Raw genomic sequence first — 21,514 nt, 5'->3', positions numbered from 1 at the left:
AGCTTCACTCACAATAGCCACAAATCGAAATGAGTTTGAAGCTAGTGAAATGGGTGCAGGTATACTGCTTTGAGATAGTGGATATCCCCTTCGCCCTTATCTTTTAACTCCATTATCCACGTGTAGAGTGGGAAAATTGATGGACATTTTACACTATATATGTCAAAGGTATAATGATGTATATGAGGGAAACGATATTCCAGATATTGAAGAGGAAAACCGTGAAATGATCCAAGAGAATCATGAAATTCTTAATGAATTGAAGAAAACACTTAGAAATATGCAAAAAATATTATTATGGTTCGTGTTGATTTTTTTTTAAATTTATAGTTCTAACTTTACAAGTTCTATTTGTTTTTCATATAAAAGCATCTTTTTTTATGTTTTTCTGCCCTCTGCCTTTCTGAAATTTGCTTCTCCTCTAAATATAACTTTATCTTCTAATATTTTGATAAATTCCACCATGAGATTGCTATTTTCAGAACTTAACAAATTTTTTCACTGTTTTCATTTTTCTTTAGTATCCATTATTTTCAATATTAGTTACTTTGGATTCAAACCAACTAGGGCGAGGAAACAGTAAACATTTATTGGACAATTGAAAGTTCCTTCAAAAGTTATTTGGCCAATAATAACCCTTAGTGTCGAGGGTAGTAGAGAGTTAGTACAATAAACAAAGTTCGGTAGATTGTATATTAACAAAACTATATACACAAAATATATAACATTGAAAGATTAAAGTACGTCGCGCGAGCTAAATCTCTTGAAACAGCGCAATTTCGCTGAGATCTGATCGCTTCTCTATTTCGAGACAGAATGTATCTCTCCTCGATTCCAAGCGCCTCGCCCGTGTAAGTATGGAACAATGAGCAGGTTGAAGGTATTGGTTTTCCCCAAAGACTGTATCAGATATGTCGGAGAGGATTGGGACATTAAGAAGGTTATTTGGAATTTCCTGGGTCAGGTATCAGTCAGTGGTGGACGGATTATCGTTTTATTTAGGAAGAAATGTGTACATATATTTATATATGTATATTTAAATGCCTGCGTGCATGGTGTGGTCGCCACAAACATAAAAGAGTTCGTTGCATTTGCAAGTTTTCTATGGTTTAAATTTAACATAGTTGACAAGAAATAATGCAGCAGCAGCTCTACCTTAATGCTTCTGCATAAGATTTTGTCTAGTTTTCAAGCGTTTTTCAAGAAACTCATGCAAATAACCAGCCCGCACAGACAAGTGAAATAACCACATTGAGAAGCATTCCAACCCAAAACTTGCAGGGTCAGTCAAAAGAAATCAAATCAAAATTAAAAATATCTAGCCAAGGAGCCCTTTTTCTCACGCATAAAAAAATGTGAAATTAATCATCAGCTTGTAGAAAACAACTAAAAAAGTAGTTCGCACTCTCGGCGCGAGAATGTAGCGCTTTTTTTCACCGTTAACAATCAATAGATATTAACAAAAATCTTAATTTATAAAAGTTTCCATGAAAAATTTGACATTTCGAACGTATTTGCGTTGTTTTCATATAAGTATAATAAAAAGTATCGTTTATTACACGTTCAAAAATGAATTTTTCCGTGCTTGCATAACTTTCCGTGTTCACCTTCGTTAATTTGCCATTCGCGCGGGGAAAAACCTTTTTCCAAATTCCTGATGGAATATACTATGTTGTTTATATTTTTTCAAGATTACGTCTGGACTAACAACCATCCAGTGTATTAGCTCAGCCGTGAAATAAATCAATTATCAGATGAGTAATAATTACATATTCTAACGATTAGATCATAGCATATTTTTTATTGATGTAAAATACAACAAAAAATAACGTCGATCAAATTACTACAAGAATGATTTACATTTTAAATACAGTCAAATGTTTCTTAACAGATTGGGCTTCTTTCTTCTTTTACTTCTTCTTTTAATGCTTATCTATTAATGGATGTTCGCGATCACATTTTTCATGGCTTCTCTATCTCTAGCGGTATGGATCAATGTCTGAATATCTTGTATACCCGTCCACTGCCTCACGTTCCGCAACCACGACATCCTCTTCCGTCCCAATCCTCTCTTACCTTCAATCTTCGACTATCAGCTGAAGGAATTGATATTTATGGCCTCGCTTTATATGGCCAAGATACGCAATCTTTCGTTTCTTCACGATGTTAAAGAGTTCACGGTCTTTATTGATACGCCTGAGAATATCCTCATTCCTCACTTTGGCAGTCCATGGTATCTTCATGATTCTACGATATACCCACATTTCGAATGCCTCTAATTTGTTGATTTTTTTGACTTTAAGGGTCCAACCCTCCATTCCGTAAAGAAGCACTGACCAAACGTAGCAACCCACAAGTCTCTAAGATCAAGATCAAAGTCGGTACATGTAAATAGATTTTTAAATTGTACTTCGAGCTTGTTCAATTCGGCATTTTATTTCACCGTCCGACGACCATTCTTCATAGAGCCAGGTTTTCCGTTATATGTTACTCTAGATTTTCTAAACGTATTCGCTTCCCTAGTGATAATCATGAATTTAGTTTTTTTGATGTTGATGTTTAATCCCATGTTTTGGCTATGTCCGCCTACTATATTAATTAGTTGTTGTAGATCATCTATATTATCAGTAATCAGCACTGTGTCATCGGCGTAACGTATGTTGTTGACCCAGACTCCATTGACTTTGATCCCAATGTTTCTATCTTCAAGTGACTCTTCTTTTACAATAACCAGGAAACCGATATAAACTCGCAATATACACGATAAGAGTGTAGAACAAGTAATGTCATTCAAATAGCTCAAAGCTCAAACAACAAAGGCGTCATTAATATCAAGGTACTTGAGATATGTATTGCCTGTGTGTGACCAGTAATGACATACGCGACAGATGTGATATCCAGGATGTAGTAAGATTGACAAGACATCGGTGAAGGGAATGAAGAGACCACGTGGACAGAATGTCAGATGACAAGTTGGCAAAAACTGTAAAGGAAGAAAAACCGAATACATCCCGACCACCAGGACGACCACTTACAAGATGGTATGAAAGCTGGCATTCATCATCCCAGCTGAAGCTAGTCAACCATTGAGGACTGGGTCCTAACGTACGATGTGGAAGAATAAGGTTGTTCTTCATTGTAAAGCTGATTAACTGGAGAAGAACTTAAGAACTACATGTGAGAATTGAGTAGAGATACACTGTATGAAACTAACCATACTACATTCTTCCTAAAGTATTTTATAAATTATTATTAGTTGCGGATTTACAAATATGCCGTCTGTAGACTATTCATCATCATAGACCTCTTAAATTAGCTCACAATTATTTAAAAACTATAAGATCCTTGGGTATTTTCACGTAAAGAATGGTTAAAAGACATTATTTTGAACAAAGAAAATTTCAAGCATGCACTAATTTAAAAGTAAGAAGGATACTATTTAAGATTCATATAATAAGTTTTTATTAGAGTAGGGGGTTTATTTACATTGTTTCTTTTGAATAATTTCTAGGAAGGTCCATTTTTTTATCTGTTTTGTTCCTTTATTCACATATATACAAGAAGTTTGTGTAGCGCAGTTAAAGTTAGTTTATAATAAATAGTCATGGTGAACAGACCGAATTAGCAAAGTAATCGAAAGTAACACAATTTGCTGCCGTAGACTTCAGCCTATTCAAACTGATCGCATTCGATACATAGCTGGTATTTCTAACTTGAAATTTTGTCTTTTGTAGTGGTAGTTATAGGGTATACGATTTTTATTATTGTCGTCATAGCGAAAACGAAATTTTTTTGGTTTAGATGAAAAAAATTATACAGCAAACACCGGGAATATGGGTATGCATTAAAACCAATTTCTTAATTTCTGAAAACAGTATAAAAAAGTGAAATTATAAAGCCGATTTAAATAAAATTAATGCCTTCTTTTCTTTGTTCAAAAACGGCATTAACTTTATTGAAAGCACTTTATTAATGCCGCCTTACGCGCGTGCCTAGTTGTCAAATATGTTACAAATGAAGTTCGTTTTATTAAAATTAAAATTCCTGATTAAATTTACACCTGTTAAACCTGAAAATCTAGATTCATACTAAATTTTAGTCCTATAGTTCCTTTCTTAAAAAAATTTAGCAAACTGACGATTTAATAATAATTTAAAATTACAATTGGTTACATTAATCTGACTGGCGTACTAGACGAATATCAAATTAAATAATCAAAGTATTAGTTACAGTTTATATATTAGTTCTTATCTTATAAAATAATAATTATAAAATTAGATAAATATATTTATGGTTCATTATAGTCACATTAATAATAAATAATTGAAGATGATACCTTAACGAAGTTGACAATCTATAAAACTGACAGAAATATGAAATACAGACAATTTATAGTAATGATAAACTTGATGATGTTAGAGTTCATAGTAATTACTTAACTTTATCATTTCAAATCAAATTTTTCTAATAAGGACTTCCAATAGGATCTAGAATATTCAACAGAATCGACAAAAAATATTTTAATTTGTTCACGTTACATAACGCTCCCTGTCATATTCCACGCACGTGTTCAAGACGTACGAAACATCAACACAACTATTGCGATCAATGGCATTCATAAATATTTCACTGAGGTTTCACCTTCTTGTACATTTTGTTCTCGTGAAAGTCCAATCTTTGAAGTCGCACTATCGACGGCATGGTACCGGTCGGTACCTAGTCAATGGAGGACACCACGTTTTAGTACCAATGACAAATTTAATTGAGTGTAATGAATTTGCTTGCTTTATAATAGATAACTTTTGTACAGGTAGATTATATTTAAATTCAGATTATCGATTGATAGTAAACGATAACTTTTTGAGGAGTTTTAATCACAATAAAAATATGGTTTTTGAATTAACGATTATTTTTAAATACGCTCGTACTTGATCATTTAATATGAAATGAAGATGTTACTTAATTAAGATCTTCACAAGAGACATTTTATACTTTCGCAGTTCCCTCGTTTTTTGGCTCTAGAAAATCGAAAAATTATCCGATTTCAATGAATTTTTTTTGAAAATCTTCGTTTTTTCAGCGGATTTATGAAAATAAAATATGGAAAATATCTTACCTGGAGATTTCATATAGTTTTATGACTTTAAATGTGATCATAAATGCACTTATTCGTGTATAATCGTTCATAACTTTTTTACAAAGCATCAAACGCAGTTCATATATTTTTGTTAGTTAATTCAGACAAAAAAACGAACATTTTGGGAAAAAAATTGAAAAATGTTTGTTTATTCATTTTTATCTCACTATTTTTTATGGTTTTCTGACTTTAAATTCTCTTTAACAGTCAATCTTACTAAGATACCATTTTTTTAATGGTGAAAATTTCCAATTTTTCAAAGTTTACTTTTAATATTGTACACTGATTACAATGAGTGATTTCAAGAATGTTTTTGTCCATATATCTGCAAAGGTTACTTGATAAAAAAGATATAAAAGATTGTATGCGAAAAAAGGTCAATTTTAAGAGAAATTGTTAATATTTTTAATTGTAAAAAAAAATAATAAATCCACATTTTTGTATAATTTTTTGTCTATTTTTGTGTAGATTATGGAAAAAAATGTAACAACTTCATTTGATTATTTATCAACAATTATACGAGAATGAGTACATTTTCATGAACATTTAAAGCCATGAAACCAATATAACTTTTCATTTTTCTTCATTCCCATAATTTTTTCGTGAATCCGCCGTACAAACGAAGATGTAAAAAAAATCCTCGAAATCGGACGATTTTTCGACGTTGTACTTTTATCTTCTAGCAGTACACTGTTGTCATTATGTCATAATTTGTGTATAGGTGAGTTGCTTGATAATATTACATCACTCAATAACTCGTGTGACTGACACACAGATGGCGCTGCCATTGTCAAATCAGTATGACGTTTATGAAGTACCAACTTTCAAAAGACTGTGTCAAATGTCATGACATTTCGTTTATTCAGAAAAAAGTAACAGCTGTGTAAATGAAGCTTATTGATATTTTTAAAACAATGGATTCAAAATAATTCCGTGTGTTAATTTATCATTAAGTGATGTTATGTCTATTTTCCATTAACAGAATCTTTATAATTAGAAATTAATAAACATACATCTTCATATTAAATGCAAAACCAGAATTGTTGCATACTAATTCATTTACATTTTTGAAATACCAAACAATCTACTGTTTACATTTTTAGATGAGGCAGTGATAAAACCCCTTTAACCATTTAAACTGTTTACAAATACTAAGTAATAACCTTAGTTTTATGTTTATTTTCCTATGAATGAGAAAAACTTTTATATAAATATTTAAATAGCCATTTAATACTGCGTTCAACTTGTACAACGAAGGACTGAAGTTGGAGGTCGTGACTGAATGAAAGAATAGTAAATCATCTATGTCGTTATATAACAGAAAATGTTGCGAAAACGTGACAGTATACTTGCGAAAAATTGATGGACTCGACAACATTCATCTTTGATTTGAATAAGTGAAATTATATTTGATATAAACCGAATTGCTAGAAAGTAAAATTTGGCATTACTTTAGAGCACGACATCTTCCAATTTCAAAAATTTTAATTACGAATGTTTGCGATAGAAAGCGACGTCATCGGATCGTTTTTCGACCAGATAATCAGAAGAGATTTTATAGCAGAATCTCTGCCTATAACTCCAATGAAAAAATATTAATACATTAATTTTTCTTAGAGAAGGAAATGAGGAGTTTTCCAATAAAGACTTGACAACTTTTTTTCAAAATAAAATTAAAACCATTTGAGATATTTCGAAAACTTTATTATCGGGTTGAAGTACATTCAAAACATTTATGAATGGAACTCGACTTCGCTCATAAGGCCACCGTGGGCCCGTTTGCAGCGGTTGATTCGTTGGACCCAATTTTCCATGACTCGGCTACACATTTCGGACGAAACGGCTACTATTTCGTGTTCAATGTTGGCTTTGAGCTCTTCCAACTTCGTTGGCTTATCAGCATAGACCAATGACTTGACGTAGCCCCAAAGAAAAAAAACTAGAGGCGTTAAATCGCACGAACGAGGCGGCCAATCGACTGGTCTATTTTTTGAGATTTTGAGATCAAACTTGTTCTTCAATAAATCGATTGTAACGTTTGCTGTGTGGCTTGTGGCGCCGTCCTGTTAAAACCACATGCTGTCCAAGTTCATATATTTCAATTCGGGCCAAAAATAATTGATAATCATGGCGTGATAATGATCACCATTCTCAGTATCGTGGCGAACACTATCGTCGACGAGAAAATATGGTCCTATGACGCCGCCGGCATGCAAACCGGACCAAACAGTTATCTTTTGTGGACGAAGTAGTTTTTCATTAAGCACATGTGGATTTTCACCCACCCAATAGTGGATTTTTTTTTACTTATTGCAAACCCATTCAGCCAAAAATGAGCTTCGTCACTGAGGATGATTTTGCGATGAAATTGATCATCTTGGCTCAATCGGAGAACGTACGTCGCTTCGAATGGTCCATCCGCTTCAATTCTTGAGTGAGCCTGATCTTGTATGGGTGTAAAGTAAGATCCTTACGCAAAATTCGCCACAAAGTGGTCTTGGCGAGACCCACGCCGTGGAATTGACTGCTTTGGATCATTTGCTACGGACGTTTCAACGGCAGCGATATTTTCGACACTTCGACCAACTCGTAGTCTTACTGGCACGGCAACATCACACCACGAATACGTAGACTCAAACTTTTTCACTAAACTTGTTGCTGTCTGAATACTAGGTCGAGAATTAAGACCGAAGATCGGTTAACGCTCTTAAGGTAGCGGCCACCGACTCCGAATTTCTGTAGTAAATTTTTGCAAACGTTGTTCGATCGTGTACTTCATCATGATGAAAAGGTTATGTCTACTGAATAAACTGACAGTGACAGTTCGATGTCAAGGGAAACGGTGCGTTCACAAACTAAATTCAAAACTGTCAAGTCTCTATTGCAAAACTGACAGTGACAGTTCGGAGGTTAAGTGGAAAGGTGCATTCACAAACTAAATTCAAAACTGTCAAGTCTCTATTGCAAAACTGACAGTGACAGTTCGAAGGTTAAGTGGAAAGGTGCGTTCACAAACTAAATTCAAAACTGTCAAGTCTCTATTGCAAAACTGACAGTGACAGTTCGAAGGTTAAGTGGAAAGGTGCGTTCACAAACTAAATTCAAAATTGTCAAGTCTATAGTGCAAAACTGACAGTGACAGTTCGAAGGTTAAGTGGAAAGGTGCGTTCACAAACTAAATTCAAAACTGTCAAGTCTCTATTGCAAAACTGACAGTGACAGTTCGGAGGTTAAGTGGAAAGGTGCATTCACAAACTAAATTCAAAACTGTCAAGTCTATAGTGCAAAACTGACAGTGACAGTTCGGAGGTTAAGTGGAAAGGTGCGTTCACAAACTAAATTTAAAATTGTCATGTCTCTATTGTAAAACCCTTTACTTTATACGATATTGGAACCAGAAGTAACCAACAAAGAAAACAGTGAAAAATATGTTCTTTCCAATCAATATAATATAATTTTGTCTGTAAACATATTTAGTAATAAGAGCTGTTCGGTTCCTCATTATTCGTCCTCCAAAAATTTGTGAGTTGGTGCATTGTCTCAGGAAACAACATTTTCTTCTTTGTCAAATGATACTCGCCGTCCTCTTAGAAAATAGTGATTGAAAATTATTATTCTGATCTGCAGAATATATTAAATGAGAGGAAGAGGTATTGAACCTGGTAAACACTATGTTCCTAGGTGTTGTATCGACTACACGAGTCAAGTTGACCGAGCTTTTTCTTATGTACAGCTCCACAAAAACAAATCAAGTGTTCAGCTGTATCATCCAGAAACTTTCTCATGTCTTCCATTCATTTCTAATTCACTGTATGCTGAAGCTTTTTTGGTTTATCTCGTAGCTGATGTCTTTATCCAGTGGTCATTCATCAAAATCTTATTTCCCTCAACCACCATCACTCTGTGGCTGGATAGGAAACCATATAATATCTCTGATCCAATGACGGTGGTTATAGCTTTATTTTTTTTCTGCTGATATGACAAGTTAAGATAAAGCACTTGATAATGACCAGTTGCGACATTCCCAGACTAACTTTATCTTTCTTCCAGCTTCGATCGTTCTTGCCGTCGAATTATTTTGAAATTAGTCCATTGATCGTGACTTGTAAAGTTCTTATAGTTTTTTTGGAATCTATGTGACCACATTTAAAAGTTCCTTATATTCATTCATAACAAGAAGGTAACCGTGTAGGTGAGAGTTGTCTGGTTTTGCTCTATTGCCACCTTGAAGATCCAGCGTGCTACTCTACATTCTAAAAACGGATCTAACGGAGGCAGATCCAGAGTACTCTTCATGGCGGCGGTTGGAATTGACCCCGCTATGGATTTAAAGAGTCTGTTGCTTAATTTCTTTTCAAGTCCACAAGTAATAAGTATGCGAAGACAGCTGTTTGGCTCATACTGATCACAGCTTCAATATGTAAGCTCCAAGTGAGCGTTTGGTTGAAACTGAAGGGGTCGTTTTTAATAAATGGTTTCAGATTTATAGACAAAAATTTATTGTCATTTATTGAGAAAAACAAGATAACTAACTTTCTCTCAATATGTTTATAAGTGAAATTTCTTGACTAACGTCCTCTAAAAACAAATTAATAGTATAATTATACATTATTTCTAACCAAGGATTCTCCGAGGCATGAATGAAAGCTGGTTAATAGAATGAAAATGTAAACTGACTACCAGAACGTAGAAATCTATATTAACACAAGTGGGGAAAATAATTCCCACCAATGTAGTTTTTTTTCTTTTAATTTATACACTTGTTGGTTTACAATGGGCGTCCAATTATAATCTGAGTTATTTTATTGTGGAATGTATTCGCTTAAACGGATGTGAATATCCTTTACGATGGTATTTGTGACCCGCCTACAAGAATTATCACATTTGTGGATATTAAATTACTAGGTGACCTTAGAAAGTTGGTTTTCTCAAAATATTTTCATAAAGTGCGGAATTATGTCGAAATTTCAAAGATAGTATCTATTGAAAAAGATTATAAACAAAAAAAAGAGACAAAAATATAAAAAGGTCTTAGAGAAAACACAATAATAGAAATTTAAATAATTCTTACATGTAACAACCCGTGAAACCACACTAAATATAGAAAATTGTATTGATTCTCACTTTTCCAGGACTGAGAGTGATTATATTATGTAAAATTACTGATGATATCGTTGGTCTAAAATCATGTCTAATCAAAACTTTTTATTTATTTGAAAAGTTTGAACCTGTTTCGGCTAGTAGAGCCGCTTCAGTGATAACTCGTCTATACTGTATCGTAAACATCAATCTTAAACAGCGCGTGAAGGCAATGTGGTGACTTCAAAGTCTTTAAATCAGATTCAAAAGTAAAAACTTTTGTTTTTCTTCAAATAGGCAATTGTGATAATGGAATGTCTGCAAAAAGCCCCGTGTCACTTCCATCGCGATTGTCTGACTTCTTCACGACAGTCCACATCCACCTCACTTACCAGATTCAGTACCACGCAATTTCTGGTTCTTCCCCATAAAAGAAATGCTTCAAACATAATATTACGAAACAATGTGAGCTAAAAGTCTTCCACAATTCTTGTAGTCATAGATTTAACGTTGGGACTACTGGAATGGTACCATGGGCAATAAGTTGTTGAAAATTAATGGGAACTTTTTACTTTATTGTCACAACTGAACATTTTTTTTTCAGATCAACTTCATAAGGGTCTAAATTATAAGTTTAGTATGCGACCAGTAAAATTTGAGTGTGTTAGTAGCTGAGGACATTGTACTAGGTCCTGTACTATATTGTATACCAAAGATATACCCAATTTTGGAAACACAACATTTTTTGACCATTGAAGAAGACCACGAGGAAGCTAATATGAAATTACACACATGCATATACTAGATTAACACATGGACTAATATGTGGCGTATCAAGTTGAACAAAAGCAAATCTACTCATGTTTACTTCATGAACAAACGGAGCTAAATTATCCTAGTAACAATAACCAGTGTTTTCCAAAGTAGTCCAGGTGAATCCCCAAGGGTACACGATGAGCTCATAAGGGGTCTGCGTAAATTTCCTTCTTTAGAACTCATCTTCATATTGTTTGACGAATTTTGAAAATATGGCAGAAATATTTCAGCAGGGGGTCTCTCGAAACCAGTAATATTTCGAAGTAGAAAAGTTTGGGAACTTCTGAAGTAAATGATGCTCAAATTCCTAAAATATTTTCAAAGTTGGCCGACTTTCGGTTTTACATTTAATATCTGGATAATGGTAAGGTTTAGGTATAGGAAAATATATATGAATTTGCCTTATTTTTTAATTAAAATAGAAAAAAACCGGGTGGTTCTATTTTAAAAAATATAGAAATTTGATATTTATGAAGTTAAAATTTGAACATTTTTATACACACCCTGTATAAAATCAGAAATTTTTCAACATAGATTCAAATACGTCTGACCTTGCTAAAAGTAACAGAATAGAAAACATTTTCGTATCTTTAAGGGTATCCTAGTAAAAAAATAATTTATACGGATCTGCTACGGCCAAATTTTTTACAGAAGAATTAATAACTCAAAAAGTATGCATTTGTCGAAAAAAATTTTTAGACAAAAGTATTTTGCCATATACAGATAGTTTTAACTTGTCGTGGGACATCCTGTATAGTAAGCCTTATTGTGATTATGTTGAGGTACCGTTTATTCGTTAGCAAGTGTCTTTTTCGTTTCTTTACATTTTTAGTATTTTATCCATTATTAGTATGAACAATAGTGGGTTTGAACTGTTATTTTGTTTTATTTCTTTTTTCATCATAAAGCCTTTTGATCTTTGTCCATTCTGTCATACTTTCCCTTTTACTCTTTTATATACGCTTCTTGTGATAGTTATTATTATTTTTTTGTATTTCTAATTTATTTAATATCTTCCACACGTTGTTTATTTGGATTGAGTCGAATGCTGTTCTCAGATCTATGAACGTTGAGTCCTCATTTTTCGTGACGTCTTTCCATTATATTTCTAAATATGACAATATTATCTATTGTTTGTTTCTTTTTTTTATGCAGTCTGTTCTTCCTTTTTTAAACATATTAGAAAATTAGAAATAGTTCGCACTCATTTTCGTATGAGAATTAAATCCATTCCTAAACGATTTTTGGTAATTTTCTGTGGTGGGTTGGTGCCTCTGAATGACAGTTTCATTTTGACAGCTGACAGATCGACGCATCCTTCAGGTAGTGTGACTGTAATTTAGTTTTAAGATACTATTTACAACAAATAATCAGTTTTTAGACAAAGTGAAGAAAGTTCTTGGAAAGATCTAAACTTAAGATGAATTACCTAACTTTAAATTCAAATTTAAATAATTTCCCTAAAGTATATTTTTAACAATCCATCTATAAATAAATAATGTGAATTTGAAACTCTTGCTGAGATGAAAAACTCATATTTAAACATACGATTTACCCATTATGTATTAATATTTCTTGTACTTATTACTGTATGTAATTATATGTTATTTTTTTGTTTCGTCGATATCATTTTTAATCTCGTCGTTGCCGTTATATTTTAAATATTATACTATGTATATACACACATCAGTAATTATCGCACTCTCCTATATATTTGTCTAACGTCGCCACTGCTTTCAAGAGTTTATCGACCTAGTAAATGCAGATGGAATGGAATGTCTTAGGGGCGAAGTGAGAAGGAGAAGTTATACTGAGAACAAGTTTAATCTATCAATTTATTTAGAGTCCGAGAAGAGACCTTATAATCTTTCAACGGTAACTTTCCAGGAGCGTGTCATGAAGTTTTTTTTTTGTTTTATTTCAATATAATCAAATTAGTCACCTTTGACAGTGAAACACATTATGTCACTGTTGTTATTATATTAATATCAATTGCAGATTGTAAAAACCCTTGCCGACAATTTTGTTTCATCTACCATAAGCGTAGATACATCATTTTATGAAAAAGGCCATGGAATCATTATAAATTGGACAGCATTATACGCCGTTGTTTAGACGGATGCACATAATTGTAGTCCTACTTGAAACTTAGAAAAAAATCATTTTTAAATAGCGTTAACTTGCTAAAACTGAATATTAAATTATAAAACGTAAACAGACGAGTAAAATGTATTTGCCTGTTTGGTTTAAACAGGACACCAGACGTGAACTGGATCCTTTTGCTGAATATATTCGAATATATTTAAAATAACTTGCTGTTCGTATATCTTAATCTTCGTTATTAAATTCATACCCGTCTATATTCGCACAATTTCATTGTCTTAATTCGCCAATGGTCTAAAGAACGCCATATTCTTATTTATTTGAAGAAATCTATCAATTCAATGAATCTCACTAAGCGACGCCACTGCTTATCGCAGGAATATTTTGAAGTAATGATATACATACGCTTTCCGACAGTTTCGGCCAATTGAAATGCATTTATGTTTACGATTCGATGTTTTCATTGGTAAACAGTGTGAGTTGATGAGTCCACGTGGACTGACGGTTTGTTAGATTATTTTTCTTTTCTTAATTTGGTATGAATGCTGTGGATATTTATGAAATATTGATTGTTCCTCGCTTAACATTCAATACATCCCATCTCTAATTATATCTTATTAATTTGTGTCGCGATAACATCGATTTTTTTTTATTTAAATGACTTCAACAATTTTATGATTTTAATATAGATAATGATGATGATGACATTTACTTTCAAATACTTTCAATGTATTTTCTGATATGAGAGGATATAGATAATCGGGCTCACTTTCCATTTTTATTAATTAGTTATTTAGTGTGCTACTTCTGTTCCAAGGAAAAGTAAATACATAAGAAACGTCGTTACTTTTATAGTATTAGAAGTGGATGCATGCAACCAAGAACACTGTTAAGAATTAACAATAAACAGGTGTGGATAATTCATCCGGTATTTAACAAAGAAAACGCAAAGAAATACACAAAAAGTAAAACCGCAATTAATATTCGATTATCAAATTACTATTAATTAATTAAAGTCAAGGATTATAATATGATTTGGCGATAAAACCAGAACTTAGCTATAGATATACGGGGGTGGCTACTAAAGTTTTGAGATATAGTAATAGTGATGTTAATATGTCAAATCTGACAATGCTATCATAAGAATTGACATTTTTAATGTCAATTCGTCCGTCCAAAATCGGCTGTTGTATCAAAAAAAATTGATGCTGTTCAAAACTGATATTGCAAGATCGTCATGTGACATACCATGAGTTTCAGACATCCTTGGACATTCATCCTCACATACATTCAATATTGCAGGATCTTTTGGTTTGCTTGTGTCGATTGGTGCAAATAAATGTTGAAAAAATCCAATCGTTGTGCTTCAAAAGATGTCTTTAAGATCGTTACAGGTGACTAATCATGGATCTATGCCTATGAACACAAAATTGAACAGCAATCAACTGTTTGGGTCTTTCAAGACAAGCCCAATCCAACAAAAGTTGTTCGCGCACGAAGAAAATGGACGCTTATAACTGGACATGTTTCATTAGAGCAATGTGGAACGGTCAATTCTGAATGATAAACCAACATTAGGAGTGTTTGAGAAAGTCAGGGAAACCAATCGGAGAAGATGATTCATGACAATGCGAGCTCTCACACATCATTTCAAACAAAAACGTTTTTGACAGACAAAACATCAAGATGATGTCGTACAATCCTTATTTTGGCATCCAATTATTCTTCTTATACCCCCAGATCGAAAATAAATTGTAAGGTCAATGTTTTCCTACGTCTGAAGGAGCAGTTGATGCGTTCAAATCACATGTTTTGGACTTACTCCAATCGGAATGGGAAGAATGTTTCCACAATTGGTTCAAACACATTTAGAAGTGTATTGATCTTAATGGAGAATATTTTGGAAAATGTTAAAACCATTTTTTTAGAAAACAAAATAAGAATTTAATTTTAGTCACCACGTTTTAAAGGTGATATCTTGGAAAGGGGTGGGCTTAATTAATTATGAGCAATCACCTCCTGAATTTTTTCGCTTCAATTTGTAAATACCCTGTATAAAATTACATCTTCAATTCCAACATGGTTGAGCAATGATAAAAATAAAGTCAGCGGCCAGTATTTTGTGTCTGTGTTGCTTTTATCAAATCATTATTCGTAACTCCAGCTACATGAGGTTTCGAAGTTTCTCCGTAGACATTGAAAATTATTTATATTATGGTTCGTCCAGGGTTATTAAGCCCCAGGTGGGTCACGGGAGGTTAATTCGAAGTAACCAGACAGATCTATTACCCGATCAACAGTCTCGAAGATCATCCTCTAAATATTTCATGCAAAATATCAGAGGACACTGGCATATATCAACATCAGAAAATCAGCGAAAATGATCCTCATCGCTGACTGCAATTTTTAACATTTTCCAGGATTTAGGTACTTTGCCTATTTAAGAAAGATGATCCTTATGGGATTTGTTGAGGATCATACTCAACATCATTACAACGGGACCCGAACCTGCAGTGGATTAAGAATCCTTTCAAGCTATGGAAAATCGAGAAAAGCAAAGTAGATTGCCAAAACTTTGATAAAATATCATACTGGAGGACGGGAATACTGTAGGTAAGTAGATGGTAGACAAAGACACTGTTAAACCTAATTATAGTGCACACGGAAGCCGCTTATCAAAGATATAACACAATCTAGACTGCTAGTTCTGTTATTTATTACTGCAGCTATACCATTCTAGAAAGCCTCCAAAGGTTGGGACGAGGACGATCGAAGGGATTACCAAGGCAATAAGAAACAACGAGGCCTCTCCTATCCTAATGATAATACTAAATAGTTAACTGAACAAAATGTAGATAATACTAGTTTGAGGTTAATAATAGTTTACTAATAATATTGCATATACCAGGAAATGATAAATATTCGTGATTCAATGTAGTACTGGCAATCGATAAAATTATGAATCGCTGTTAGCAGTTTTTATAAACAAAGAATTTTATGAACGTGATATTTGACTATTTTCATATTACATAAACTGACCTAATACACACTTTTTTATAATATTTGTTATAAAAACGGAAGTGGCATACATACATGAAAGAAGCGGCTAATATTTTTTTAAATCACGTAACTAATTATTTTGATTGAAGCAAGCATTGTTGGAATCGAAACAACTGCTAGACAGTAAAATCTAAATTTTTCTTCCTGTAATTTCGGAACTGATGATGAATATCGTTTTGAATTGAATTTATAAAATAGGTTCATTGACTATTTAATATAAAAACTATTAAAACTGTAAGGAAGTATATTTATTTGTCATCAGTTAATCACACATTCAAATCGGATGATTCACCAAGTTTCTAGAAATTTCAAAAATATTTGTTAATAGTTTTTCCATAACGCCGTTTCTCAACGTCAACATTCATTATCTACTTTATTAGAAACTTCATGATATTCAATATTTTTCACCTTTTCAGATCTCTGCTTTTTGTATTACTATTAAGTAAATAATCAAAGTCTCTAATCGCCTGAATTCGAATGCTCTTATCCGAGCCTGGACCTGTCTAGTGGCCTCTTAGTGATTCTCTTTCTGTGTTTGTTCAGGGCTCTCAGAACATGTCTTGGAACTTTTATTTAGTTAATTAAACTAAGTTTGTAATATATTCCTTCTAGTGCTAGGTTTGTTCGAATTCGATATTCTCTATACTATTCAATAATATTTTTAGACGACGCCATCTGAAAGTTGTTCGTTCTATATTCATTTACACATCGAAAGTCGCGTTTTGAGTGTTCCGTGTGGTGAAAGTGACAGTTCCGTACTGCAAAACACTTTCGGGACGTTCTGGAGTAGCCACTTCAATGTTGACAGTTGACAGTTTCATTTCGATGATTTTGCATAACCTTAAATTTTTAATTTTCTGAAACTACTTGTTTTATTTTTGCCTAAATTAATAAATAACAATGAATTATGGTCATTAATACGATCGAATGTTTAAACTTTTTAAGGTTTAAAATATTTATTCAAATCCGTAGATTTCAAAACAACCAAAACAATCTAGTGGCAATTTTAGAATTGGTTACATGATGATTTTGGGTTTAATATTTAATGGAAATATACACGTGACTTGGAAAGGGCGACTATATATATATTTTTTTAATTGTATATGTATGTATATTGTATATGTATGTCTATACGTTGAGGGATGTAGACAGGAGATCTCCAGTTGATCTATGTTGACGAATGCTGACGATTTTTTCGTTAACGACTTTCTCCATGATTTTGGCAATGATTGGGACTAAAACAATCAGACGTTAGTTGTTAGGAACCGTATTTTTTTGATCGAACAGAAGTGATTGCAAAATATCCGGAACGATTTGGATGAAGAGAATAAAAAGAGATAATAAGATCCACGAAACATTCGATCCAGAAGACCATTGGAGTGATTACAAGACTCGATAAATGGAGAGGGACAACGGTCAACTATTGCAAATATCATAACCGAGAAGAAGAGGCGATCGAGCGTCTACTCTGCAACTGCTCTGCCTTGACGAAGACTCGACGTCAAATGCTGGAAGATAGATTGCCTCGAAAAAATTACAGATTTATAAATAGGAGGGGTTGAAAATGCTCAAAAATAAGCTATAAAAGGGAGAGGGTGGTTAGCTGGTAACCTAAGTTTCGAAATCGTTGAGAATAAATGGTAACAAAATGGATCCTCTAGTGTTCGAGTGAACCACGACTAATAGAAATCGATTTGGTCCGTACCAACCTAACCTATTCTCTTCATTTGTCAATGCTACATCTCAAAACCTTTCAAAACTGGCGTACCAATCAGAATAGAGTAGAGGAAGATAGAGAGAGGTAAACCTATATTATTTCTTTCTCTATCAGCAGTTCGGGTCCACTTGAACAAGCTCCTATACTGTGCTCATTCTAAATTATAAAAATAGTTCCGCACACGATAAATATCACACTCACACACATACAGCGAGCGATAACTCTAAAGAAACCTTCCATTCACCAGAAAATTATCCCAACTCCAGTTCTGAGCAGGAAAATTTCTCCTGTATCCCTATCCCCCCAAATAACAAAGCACAACGAGCTTCTGTACTTCTCCCACCAACAGAATCCCACCCGGGTATTTCCTACTCGTCCGGACCAAGACAGGTATATATTCAGTGTTTACAGCTGATCTATTAATGCCTTAGAATATTCAAAATGTGGGAAGGCTCTGCGAGAAATCTTCGTCTTCTGTTTCATACCATCCCAGATGTAGTGGATAGAGGTTTCGTCATCTGCGCAACAGAATAGGCTAAGTCTAGAGTCTTCAGATGTCCATTGAGACGACAGTGCCACGACAAGACTTCTGTTAGTATACGTAGATTGTTTTTACTTTGGTTGATACATTCAGCTGGTTATAGCTTTCCAAGAGTGTCTTTTCCTGCCTCAACCCCTGTAGATTGTCCCAGTAACTATCTTCTCCAATACTGTCAATATTGTTCTGTAGAGGATACCATAAAATAGTTCAGGTCCTACGAAGGATTTGCGGACGATGGATCTGGACAATCGATCGTCGTTTTTAACCCTCACATATTGGGTTTCGAAACAACTTTTATTATTTGGTGTCGTTTGAATAACAGTGTCCGTGTATAGTTGTGCTTAATCATGGCAATAGATTTATAGGTGGGTCTTGTATAAAAATAGCCTGAACTTTGGGATGGAATATTAGATATTTATAAGGAAAAAAACAAAACCAGGGATAGTTGCAATATAGTTTCTCAAGCTAATACTAAACTAAATAGTTCTAAAGCGTTTTAGCTTCGGTATTGAAGAACAGTTAGTATCTTATACTTCGACAATCCCATACTTTCGAAAAGATTGAATGACTATTTATCTAAAATGAAAATCTGGTACAATCATGGCGTTCACTCGAATCGTGTGTCCAAAACTGGGAATTTCTCTTGGAAGCGAGTCGGTTGTTTACCCGGACGGTGTGACCCAGACCTTATTAGCAGGAATTTCGGAGAAAATGTAGTAGCTTTCTACCGTAAATTACGATGGGTTCTATAATTTTCTATATTGTTAGTTTCGTGTATAGAATACGATATAATATATCATGTTCAAACGAAAATAGCATGTTGAAACTTATTATTATGTATGAGAGAACAAGTTTATCGTTTCTACTAATCATATTTATGTATAAAAATAATATCCCAAATGGGTGTAATTTTATGGAATAAATAAAATATACTGACACGATCTAGCTTCAAACTATTAATTAAAACTGTTTTTTTTTCAATTTTCCACAAATACTGTTTAATACTCATCAAACAGGATATATTATGCAATAAAGAGTAATGTAATATTGGAATTTAAAAGGAAATTTGATGCTTCTAAGTAATTACTTTGTGATTTTATTTATGATCTTTCGTAGATAATTAGTATGGACTATTCCATTAATTTACAGTCATTTCTTATCATGTGGCGAAGATTTCAATTAATTAGATTTATTAAAAATGCAAGTATAATATCTGGGTAGATCTGAGATGGCGAAATATATATTGTTGGTATATACACTACCGGACAAAAGTTTTTGATATTTATACGGATAAGAATATAGTGATAATTGAAGGACAGTCTGTAATTATTACATATTCAAATTTTTAATTCAACACTTTTTTCCAAAGACAAAAACGTAATGGCCACCAGTATCTGCCACCAACGAAATTACGTTGCAGTTATAATACGGTAGTGATTAGATCGATTCAAAATAACTTTTTGATCTCTCTAATTTCCACTCGAATGTTTTGAAACCATAAAATTACTTTTTAAAATCAATATTACGTGATTCCTACTATCTATGAATATTATCTAGTGGACTTTACAACAAAGTTGTAAGATTGGGATTCATGTCAATATTCTGGCATGTTATACGAGGTCTGTCTATTAAATAACGAGACTGCGCGCCTAGGGGGGGCCCTAGACGGTTGGGGTATCTAGAAATCTTGTCTATGCACGTCCCAAAACACGTTTCCGTCACTATTATAGTATTTGTGAAGTAGCTGTTTGAACCGAAAATTGCGTTTTTTCACGATGAAAAACTTTTTTTTGAAAATAAATAACAACTTTATTGATACAATATTAACTGAACAAAAGATATCTAAAAATCTACACCAAAAATCTTATTCTAAATTTAAAATACAAGTATATATAATAAAATAAATGCTCAATTTAAAATTGATTATTTTATAAAAGTTTAACAGTTTTTCTGTGACGAAAAACAGGAGCAGCGTATCAAACTCAAATTTCTCGTTAAATTGAAAAAAAAACTCCGACTTCGTGTTATAAACGTTGCAAGAGGCCTTTCCGGACAATTCTCTATCTCGTGCGCGTGGTTTTGAGTAGTATAAACGCTTTAGTGAGTGCCGAGAGAGTACTAAAGATGACCAGCGCCCAGATCTCCCAGTGACTGTTTTAACTCCGGAAACAGTGACCAAAATCAACCAAATTGTGCGTACATATCGTCGAATGAGCATCCGGATGATTGCCGAAGCTGTAAACGCCGATAAAGAAACGGTTAGAAAAATTTTACGCGAGGAATTGTTATGTGACACAAATATTCTAATTTGCTTGGTTTGTTATTATTATTGATCTCATATATTTTTGTAGCACGGAATTGGTAATCATATCCATAATATCACATCTCAAAAGCTTCCAGTTTCTTCGTTGTCCATGATTCGTCTCCATTTAATCAGTGCAACCATTTATTTTCGTCGCTATCGCTTCTAATAACATTATTCATTGCTTCAGCCTTCTCCATGCTAGATTTTTTGTCCACAGAGTGATTCCCTTGACAATTTATATTTGTGCCAAGATATTTGTAGTTTCCTTTTTCTATTTGTAGTTACTCCACTTACTTTAAAGTTAAAAACCCACTTCAACCACCATTTTGCTGGCCTAATCAGCGTCTATAGAGTTCCGAGAATATACTTCTGTCATCTGTTTGTCTTAAACTGCTTAATCTTCTACTGCTTTAAACCAATTTTGAGCAGGAGTTACTCCAAACAACGTTTATATTTAATTTTCTGAACTTTTTTCTAGATCTCCCATAAGTTATAATAACTATTATAAGTGCTTCACTATTAAAAAAAACAATCCTCATATTGGATAAGTGGAAACACTCTTGATGTTTGAACCTTGTCTGAGGTCTGGTTACTAAATAACAAGACTGCGAGAGTAGAGGACACTCTAGACGAGTGTGGTAAACAACGAGTAGTGCGATCTGAATCCTGACAAAAAGGTTAAAAAAGATCCGCTTTGAAAGGGATCCGATTTGAGTCGATGGAAACGGTAAAGCAAAAAACGCTGAAGACGCTAAC

General features: G+C 33.4%; 1 protein-coding gene across 1 annotated transcript in view; it reads right to left on the bottom strand.

The window, feature by feature from the left end:
* LOC130441167 (guanine nucleotide exchange factor for Rab-3A-like) overlaps window positions 1-21,514 on the bottom strand; it is a 78,754-nt gene that overhangs the window by 38,145 nt on the left and 19,095 nt on the right. The window lies entirely within an intron of this gene.

The sequence above is a fragment of the Diorhabda sublineata genome, chromosome 3 (assembly GCF_026230105.1).
Source record: "Diorhabda sublineata isolate icDioSubl1.1 chromosome 3, icDioSubl1.1, whole genome shotgun sequence".
NCBI classification, from domain to species: Eukaryota; Metazoa; Arthropoda; class Insecta; order Coleoptera; family Chrysomelidae; genus Diorhabda; species Diorhabda sublineata.
Note: the sequence above shows the minus strand (reverse complement) of the source record. Positions and strands in the feature narration are given on the sequence as shown.